Source organism: Zonotrichia albicollis, chromosome 5 (genome assembly GCF_047830755.1).
Source record: "Zonotrichia albicollis isolate bZonAlb1 chromosome 5, bZonAlb1.hap1, whole genome shotgun sequence".
Taxonomy (NCBI): domain Eukaryota; kingdom Metazoa; phylum Chordata; class Aves; order Passeriformes; family Passerellidae; genus Zonotrichia; species Zonotrichia albicollis.
The window spans coordinates 74,058,581-74,068,651 of NC_133823.1; positions in this window are offsets into that span (position 1 = coordinate 74,058,581).

A 10,071-nucleotide genomic window follows, 5' to 3' on the forward strand; every position below is an offset into this window, starting at 1 on the left:
CACCACAAGCATGATGTGTGGTGTTTGATGTCCCCCTGTTTGTCACGTTCTGTGTCACGGGTGTCTGCACACATATGGGTGCCGGAGCTGTTCTGCCCTGCCGCACGGCCAGCTGCAATGGGACAAGCCCTGGGGAGTGTAAATTTGTAATGGGGGCTGTACTTGGGCTCTAGATGCTATTCCTAGATGGACCTAAGGTGTTTGCAGCTTGTGAGTTATCCTGGTGGTGTTTGACACATGTTCTGACTTTCTTTCAGGTGCAGATGCATTGCATCCATGGCAGAGGGTCAGAGTTAGCAGGTGCCGGGCCTTCCTAGGAGCAGGGTGAGTAGCAGACTTGTGGGGTTTTGGCCGATGGGGTGCCAAGATCAGGCACTGATGTTTGGTTCTCTTTACTCTAGCTGTCCGAGAGACACCAGCCCGGTGACAGCAGGACCTTCCCAGCTGACGAGGTGGCCTTTCTTTGCACCTGGCACGGACCGGCATCGCCAGATGTCTGAGAGATAAGTAGAGGGCTATGACCCACAGAGGGGATGAAGGCAGGGTGCTGGTTTGGGAATTACTGGGAGGGGTTTTTGAGTCCAATTTGGCGGTGGGGGGGTGTCCATGAAGTGGCCCCTTAGGCCCCATGAAAGCCAAGTCTCACCTTTGATCACAGTGCTGAGGTGTTCAGGGCAGAGCAGTCCCGGTGTGTCTGGTGTCACTTGTCTGCTGTGCATTATGTGTTGTTTGTGTATCTCCTGTCTTTTACCTTAGCACTTTGAGGGGCCTGTCAGAAACCTTGGCATCATTGTTAGCATCTGTGATCTCTGCATTCCTTGGCCTGGCACCCAGGCCATAGAACTTTTGACTCGGGAGCTCAGGCAGGCATCAGACTCTTCTCTCTTTGGAAGCATCCAGTCAGATGTCTTGTCAGGTCTTGTTCTGAGCTGTACAGACAGCTGTGCCCCACCTGGATCCATTATGGTGGATTAGGGCTTGAAAGAATGTGAGGGCAGGCAGAGGATTCTGACCATAGGATTCCTAGGCATCCATCTTTACTGTTCTTGGAATCAATCATTCAGTTAGCATCTTCTTCCTGCAGTGTTCTCTGAGCCTCATCAGCTCACCGTCAGTTTGAACTCAGTCATCTCCTTTTGCATGCTCTCAGTCCTTGCAGCCATTTTCCTTGCCAAGAGATTTCTGTTCCTGTTGTGTCCCCGTTGTGTGTCCTGTCCTGTCTGTCCTGTGTCACGGGTGTCAGCACACATTTGTGCCGGGGCTGCTCTGCCCTGCCGCATAGCCTGGTGCGATAGGAGAGGGCCCGGGGACTTGGAATGTGTAATGTGGGGTGTAGTTGGACTCCAGATGGGATTTGTCGATGGACACAGGACATCTGGAGCTCTTAAGTTGTCCTGCAACAGTGTGACTCTTGTCCTAACGTTTTTTTCAGATTCAGATGAATTAAATCTGGGCCAGAGGGCCCCATCCCGGGTGAGGGGATTCCCCCGAGCAGGTGAGGCCCCATTTGTCTGTGGAGCAGAAGTGTACATGGTGACTCTGTTAGAGCTCACTTCTTTGTCTTTCTTTTTAGGAAGTGAATCTGGATAGCAGCAGTCAAGGTGAGCCGTGGAGAGAAGTGGTTGTTATTGCTCAGCTCTCAAGGAGAAGAATTTTTTCAGCAGCTTGATCATGTCACAAGAGGGATCTGCCCAGTGTCAAGGATGATGTTTGAGATTGAGGCTTCAGGTGAGTTGAGGATTGTGAGTGGGAGAGGGAGGGTGAGCAGGTATCCAGTTAGGAGTTCTTGGGAGGGGGTTTGCAGGCAGCAGGGTGAGAAAGGGTGTTTATTTGTTTATTTGAGGGCCCCCCCCACAAGGCTTCTAGCAGAGGCATTCCCATGTCTTAGAGCACACAGAGTCATCCAGTGCACTCACAGGAATGCCATTTAACTTTGCCTTTCTCTAACCCAGGTGCCAGCCCTAATAAAGGCCACAGCCTTGGAATCAGGATGAAGCTGGAGCCTGAGGGAGCCAGGCACACTGAGGAGAGGGCAAGTAGCTGACTGGCTGGGATTTGGCCCGCATAACTCTGGACTCATTCTTTGGTTTTGGTTTTCTTTATTGTAGCTGACCGAGAGGCTCACAGGCCATCACGAGGCTCTCTGAAGCAGACTCATTTCAGGTGCAACGTGGATTCCCATCACCGATCATCCAAAAGATAAGTTGGGAGCCACGGCCTGGAGATGGGGGTGTAGCAGGTTGGGAGTTCTTGGGACAGATTTAAAAATTAGCGGAGGGAAAAGCAAACTTGTCCAAGGGCCTCTTAGGACAGCTAAAGGGAGAGGCTCTACTTTTGATGGCAGCTTTCAGGCGGGCAGTGCAGAACAGCTCTGGTTTGTGTCGTGGTTTCCGGTGTGCTGTGTTCCCTAGTGTGTCTTTGGGATCCCTTTTGCCTTCTTCCCTCGAGGCCCTCACCACAAGCATGATGTGTGGTGTTTGATGTCCCCCTGTTTGTCACGTTCTGTGTCACGGGTGTCTGCACACATATGGGTGCCGGAGCTGTTCTGCCCTGCCGCACGGCCAGCTGCAATGGGACAAGCCCTGGGGAGTGTAAATTTGTAATGGGGGCTGTACTTGGGCTCTAGATGCTATTCCTAGATGGACCTAAGGTGTTTGCAGCTTGTGAGTTATCCTGGTGGTGTTTGACACATGTTCTAACTTTCTTTCAGGTGCAGATGCATTGCATCCATGGCAGAGGGTCAGAGTTAGCAGGTGCCGGGCCTTCCTAGGAGCAGGGTGAGTAGCAGACTGGTGGGGTTTTGGCCGATGGGGTGCCAAGATCAGGCACTGATGTTTGGTTCTCTTTAATCTAGCTGTCTGAGAGACACCAGCCCGGTGACAGCAGGACCTTCCCAGCTGACGAGGTGGCCTTTCTTTGCACGTGGCACGGACTGGCATCGCCAGATGTCTGAGAGATAAGTAGAGGGCTATGACCCACAGAGGGGATGAAGGCAGGGTGCTGGTTTGGGAATTACTGGGAAGGGTTTTTGAGTCCAATTTGGCGGTGGGGGGGTGTCCATGAAGTGGCCCCTTAGGCCCCATGAAAGCCAAGTCTCACCTTTGATCACAGTGCTGAGGTGTTCAGGGCAGAGCAGTCCCGGTGTGTCTGGTGTCACTTGTCTGCTGTGCATTATGTGTTGTTTGTGTATCTCCTGTCTTTTACCTTAGCACTTTGAGGGGCCTGTCAGAAACCTTGGCATCATTGTTAGCATCTGTGATCTCTGCATTCCTTGGCCTGGCACCCAGGCCAGAGATGCAATTCTGATACCTGTCTGAGCTCCCCAGTCAAAAGTTCTCTCTTTGGAAGCATCCAGTCAGATGTCTTGTCAGGTCTTGTTCTGAGCTGTACGGACAGCTGTGCCCCACCTGGATCCATTATGGTGGATTAGGGCTTGAAAGAATGTGAGGGCAGGCAGAGGATTCTGACCATAGGATTCCTAGGCATCCATCTTTGAATGATTGATTCCAAGAACAGTAGTTAGCATCTTCTTCCTGCAGTGTTCTCTGAGCCTCATCAGCTCACCGTCATTTTGAACTCAGTCATCTCCTTTTGCATGCTCTCAGTCCTTGCAGCCATTTTCCTTGCCAAGAGATTTCTGTTCCTGTTGTGTCCCCGTTGTGTGTCCTGTCCTGTCTGTCCTGTGTCACGGGTGTCAGCACACATTTGTGCCGGGGCTGCTCTGCCCTGCCGCATAGCCTGGTGCGATAGGAGAGGGCCCGGGGACTTGGAATGTGTAATGTGGGGTGTAGTTGGACTCCAGATGGGATTTGTCGATGGACACAGGACATCTGGAGCTCTTAAGTTGTCCTGCAACAGTGTGACTCTTGTCCTAACGTTTTTTTCAGATTCAGATGAATTAAATCTGGGCCAGAGGGCCCCATCCCGGGTGAGGGGATTCCCCCGAGCAGGTGAGGCCCCATTTGTCTGTGGAGCAGAAGTGTACATGGTGACTCTGTTAGAGCTCACTTCTTTGTCTTTCTTTTTAGGAAGTGAATCTGGATAGCAGCAGTCAAGGTGAGCCGTGGAGAGAAGTGGTTGTTATTGCTCAGCTCTCAAGGAGAAGAATTTTTTCAGCAGCTTGATCATGTCACAAGAGGGATCTGCCCAGTGTCAAGGATGATGTTTGAGATTGAGGCTTCAGGTGAGTTGAGGATTGTGAGTGGGAGAGGGAGGGTGAGCAGGTATCCAGTTAGGAGTTCTTGGGAGGGGGTTTGCAGGCAGCAGGGTGAGAAAGGGTGTTTATTTGTTTATTTGAGGGCCCCCCCCACAAGGCTTCTAGCAGAGGCATTCCCATGTCTTAGAGCACACAGAGTCATCCAGTGCACTCACAGGAATGCCATTTAACTTTGCCTTTCTCTAACCCAGGTGCCAGCCCTAATAAAGGCCACAGCCTTGGAATCAGGATGAAGCTGGAGCCTGAGGGAGCCAGGCACACTCAGGAGAGGGCAAGTAGCTGACTGGCTGGGATTTGGCCCACATAACTCTGGACTCATTCTTTGGTTTTGGTTTTCTTTATTGTAGCTGACCGAGAGGCTCACAGGCCATCACGAGGCTCTCTGAAGCAGACTCATTTCAGGTGCAACGTGGATTCCCGTCGCCGATCATCCAAAAGATAAGTTGGGAGCCACGGCCTGGAGATGGGGACGTAGCAGGTTGGGAGTTCTTGGGACAGATTTAAAAATTAGCGGAGGGAAAAGCAAACTTGTCCAAGGGCCTCTTAGGACAGCTAAAGGGAGAGGCTCTACTTTTGATGGCAGCTTTCAGGCGGGCAGTGCAGAACAGCTCTGGTTTGTGTCGTGGTTTCCGGTGTGCCGTGTTCCCTAGTGTGTCTTTGGGGTCCCTTTTGCCTTCTTCCCTCGAGGCCCTCACCACAAGCATGATGTGTGGTGTTTGATGTCCCCCTGTTTGTCACGTTCTGTGTCACGGGTGTCTGCACACATATGGGTGCCGGAGCTGTTCTGCCCTGCCGCACGGCCAGCTGCAATGGGACAAGCCCTGGGGAGTGTAAATTTGTAATGGGGGCTGTACTTGGGCTCTAGATGCTATTCCTAGATGGACCTAAGGTGTTTGCAGCTTGTGAGTTATCCTGGTGGTGTTTGACACATGTTCTGACTTTCTTTCAGGTGCAGATGCATTGCATCCATGGCAGAGGGTCAGAGTTAGCAGGTGCCGGGCCTTCCTAGGAGCAGGGTGAGTAGCAGACTTGTGGGGTTTTGGCCGATGGGGTGCCAAGATCAGGCACTGATGTTTGGTTCTCTTTACTCTAGCTGTCCGAGAGACACCAGCCCGGTGACAGCAGGACCTTCCCAGCTGACGAGGTGGCCTTTCTTTGCACCTGGCACGGACCGGCATCGCCAGATGTCTGAGAGATAAGTAGAGGGCTATGACCCACAGAGGGGATGAAGGCAGGGTGCTGGTTTGGGAATTACTGGGAAGGGTTTTTGAGTCCAATTTGGCGGTGGGGGGGTGTCCATGAAGTGGCCCCTTAGGCCCCATGAAAGCCAAGTCTCACCTTTGATCACAGTGCTGAGGTGTTCAGGGCAGAGCAGTCCCGGTGTGTCTGGTGTCACTTGTCTGCTGTGCATTATGTGTTGTTTGTGTATCTCCTGTCTTTTACCTTAGCACATTGAGGGGCCTGTCAGAAACCTTGGCATCATTGTTAGCATCTGTGATCTCTGCATTCCTTGGCCTGGCACCCAGGCCATAGAACTTTTGACTCGGGAGCTCAGGCAGGCATCAGACTCTTCTCTCTTTGGAAGCATCCAGTCAGATGTCTTGTCAGGTCTTGTTCTGAGCTGTACAGACAGCTGTGCCCCACCTGGATCCATTATGGTGGATTAGGGCTTGAAAGAATGTGAGGGCAGGCAGAGGATTCTGACCATAGGATTCCTAGGCATCCATCTTTACTGTTCTTGGAATCAATCATTCAGTTAGCATCTTCTTCCTGCAGTGTTCTCTGAGCCTCATCAGCTCACCGTCAGTTTGAACTCAGTCATCTCCTTTTGCATGCTCTCAGTCCTTGCAGCCATTTTCCTTGCCAAGAGATTTCTGTTCCTGTTGTGTCCCCGTTGTGTGTCCTGTCCTGTCTGTCCTGTGTCACGGGTGTCAGCACACATTTGTGCCGGGGCTGCTCTGCCCTGCCGCATAGCCTGGTGCGATAGGAGAGGGCCCGGGGACTTGGAATGTGTAATGTGGGGTGTAGTTGGACTCCAGATGGGATTTGTCGATGGACACAGGACATCTGGAGCTCTTAAGTTGTCCTGCAACAGTGTGACTCTTGTCCTAACGTTTTTTTCAGATTCAGATGAATTAAATCTGGGCCAGAGGGCCCCATCCCGGGTGAGGGGATTCCCCCGAGCAGGTGAGGCCCCATTTGTCTGTGGAGCAGAAGTGTACATGGTGACTCTGTTAGAGCTCACTTCTTTGTCTTTCTTTTTAGGAAGTGAATCTGGATAGCAGCAGTCAAGGTGAGCCGTGGAGAGAAGTGGTTGTTATTGCTCAGCTCTCAAGGAGAAGAATTTTTTCAGCAGCTTGATCATGTCACAAGAGGGATCTGCCCAGTGTCAAGGATGATGTTTGAGATTGAGGCTTCAGGTGAGTTGAGGATTGTGAGTGGGAGAGGGAGGGTGAGCAGGTATCCAGTTAGGAGTTCTTGGGAGGGGGTTTGCAGGCAGCAGGGTGAGAAAGGGTGTTTATTTGTTTATTTGAGGGCCCCCCCCACAAGGCTTCTAGCAGAGGCATTCCCATGTCTTAGAGCACACAGAGTCATCCAGTGCACTCACAGGAATGCCATTTAACTTTGCCTTTCTCTAACCCAGGTGCCAGCCCTAATAAAGGCCACAGCCTTGGAATCAGGATGAAGCTGGAGCCTGAGGGAGCCAGGCACACTCAGGAGAGGGCAAGTAGCTGACTGGCTGGGATTTGGCCCACATAACTCTGGACTCATTCTTTGGTTTTGGTTTTCTTTATTGTAGCTGACCGAGAGGCTCACAGGCCATCACGAGGCTCTCTGAAGCAGACTCATTTCAGGTGCAACGTGGATTCCCGTCGCCGATCATCCAAAAGATAAGTTGGGAGCCACGGCCTGGAGATGGGGGTGTAGCAGGTTGGGAGTTCTTGGGACAGATTTAAAAATTAGCGGAGGGAAAAGCAAACTTGTCCAAGGGCCTCTTAGGACAGCTAAAGGGAGAGGCTCTACTTTTGATGGCAGCTTTCAGGCGGGCAGTGCAGAACAGCTCTGGTTTGTGTCGTGGTTTCCGGTGTGCTGTGTTCCCTAGTGTGTCTTTGGGATCCCTTTTGCCTTCTTCCCTCGAGGCCCTCACCACAAGCATGATGTGTGGTGTTTGATGTCCCCCTGTTTGTCACGTTCTGTGTCACGGGTGTCTGCACACATATGGGTGCCGGAGCTGTTCTGCCCTGCCGCACGGCCAGCTGCAATGGGACAAGCCCTGGGGAGTGTAAATTTGTAATGGGGGCTGTACTTGGGCTCTAGATGCTATTCCTAGATGGACCTAAGGTGTTTGCAGCTTGTGAGTTATCCTGGTGGTGTTTGACACATGTTCTAACTTTCTTTCAGGTGCAGATGCATTGCATCCATGGCAGAGGGTCAGAGTTAGCAGGTGCCGGGCCTTCCTAGGAGCACGGTGAGTAGCAGACTGGTGGGGTTTTGGCCGAAGGGGTGCCAAGATCAGGCACTGATGTTTGGTTCTCTTTAATCTAGCTGTCTGAGAGACACCAGCCCGGTGACAGCAGGACCTTCCCAGCTGACGAGGTGGCCTTTCTTTGCACGTGGCACGGACTGGCATCGCCAGATGTCTGAGAGATAAGTAGAGGGCTATGACCCACAGAGGGGATGAAGGCAGGGTGCTGGTTTGGGAATTACTGGGAAGGGTTTTTGAGTCCAATTTGGCGGTGGGGGGGTGTCCATGAAGTGGCCCCTTAGGCCCCATGAAAGCCAAGTCTCACCTTTGATCACAGTGCTGAGGTGTTCAGGGCAGAGCAGTCCCGGTGTGTCTGGTGTCACTTGTCTGCTGTGCATTATGTGTTGTTTGTGTATCTCCTGTCTTTTACCTTAGCACTTTGAGGGGCCTGTCAGAAACCTTGGCATCATTGTTAGCATCTGTGATCTCTGCATTCCTTGGCCTGGCACCCAGGCCAGAGATGCAATTCTGATACCTGTCTGAGCTCCCCAGTCAAAAGTTCTCTCTTTGGAAGCATCCAGTCAGATGTCTTGTCAGGTCTTGTTCTGAGCTGTACGGACAGCTGTGCCCCACCTGGATCCATTATGGTGGATTAGGGCTTGAAAGAATGTGAGGGCAGGCAGAGGATTCTGACCATAGGATTCCTAGGCATCCATCTTTGAATGATTGATTCCAAGAACAGTAGTTAGCATCTTCTTCCTGCAGTGTTCTCTGAGCCTCATCAGCTCACCGTCAGTTTGAACTCAGTCATCTCCTTTTGCATGCTCTCAGTCCTTGCAGCCATTTTCCTTGCCAAGAGATTTCTGTTCCTGTTGTGTCCCCGTTGTGTGTCCTGTCCTGTCTGTCCTGTGTCACGGGTGTCAGCACACATTTGTGCCGGGGCTGCTCTGCCCTGCCGCATAGCCTGGTGCGATAGGAGAGGGCCCGGGGACTTGGAATGTGTAATGTGGGGTGTAGTTGGACTCCAGATGGGATTTGTCGATGGACACAGGACATCTGGAGCTCTTAAGTTGTCCTGCAACAGTGTGACTCTTGTCCTAACGTTTTTTTCAGATTCAGATGAATTAAATCTGGGCCAGAGGGCCCCATCCCGGGTGAGGGGATTCCCCCGAGCAGGTGAGGCCCCATTTGTCTGTGGAGCAGAAGTGTACATGGTGACTCTGTTAGAGCTCACTTCTTTGTCTTTCTTTTTAGGAAGTGAATCTGGATAGCAGCAGTCAAGGTGAGCCGTGGAGAGAAGTGGTTGTTATTGCTCAGCTCTCAAGGAGAAGAATTTTTTCAGCAGCTTGATCATGTCACAAGAGGGATCTGCCCAGTGTCAAGGATGATGTTTGAGACTGAGGCTTCAGGTGAGTTGAGGATTGTGAGTGGGAGAGGGAGGGTGAGCAGGTATCCAGTTAGGAGTTCTTGGGAGGGAGTTTGCAGGCAGCAGGGTGAGAAAGGGTGTTTATTTGTTTATTTGAGGGCCCCCCCCACAAGGCTTCTAGCAGAGGCATTCCCATGTCTTAGAGCACACAGAGTCATCCAGTGCACTCACAGGAATGCCATTTAACTTTGCCTTTCTCTAACCCAGGTGCCAGCCCTAATAAAGGCCACAGCCTTGGAATCAGGATGAAGCTGGAGCCTGAGGGAGCCAGGCACACTGAGGAGAGGGCAAGTAGCTGACTGGCTGGGATTTGGCCCGCATAACTCTGGACTCATTCTTTGGTTTTGGTTTTCTTTATTGTAGCTGACCGAGAGGCTCACAGGCCATCACGAGGCTCTCTGAAGCAGACTCATTTCAGGTGCAACGTGGATTCCCATCACCGATCATCCAGAAGATAAGTTGGGAGCCACGGCCTGGAGATGGGGACGTAGCAGGTTGGGAGTTCTTGGGACAGATTTAAAAATTAGCGGAGGGAAAAGCAAACTTGTCCAAGGGCCTCTTAGGACAGCTAAAGGGAGAGGCTCTACTTTTGATGGCAGCTTTCAGGCGGGCAGTGCAGAACAGCTCTGGTTTGTGTCGTGGTTTCCGGTGTGCCGTGTTCCCTAGTGTGTCTTTGGGGTCCCTTTTGCCTTCTTCCCTCGAGGCCCTCACCACAAGCATGATGTGTGGTGTTTGATGTCCCCCTGTTTGTCACGTTCTGTGTCACGGGTGTCTGCACACATATGGGTGCCGGAGCTGTTCTGCCCTGCCGCACGGCCAGCTGCAATGGGACAAGCCCTGGGGAGTGTAAATTTGTAATGGGGGCTGTACTTGGGCTCTAGATGCTATTCCTAGATGGACCTAAGGTGTTTGCAGCTTGTGAGTTATCCTGGTGGTGTTTGACACATGTTCTAACTTTCTTTC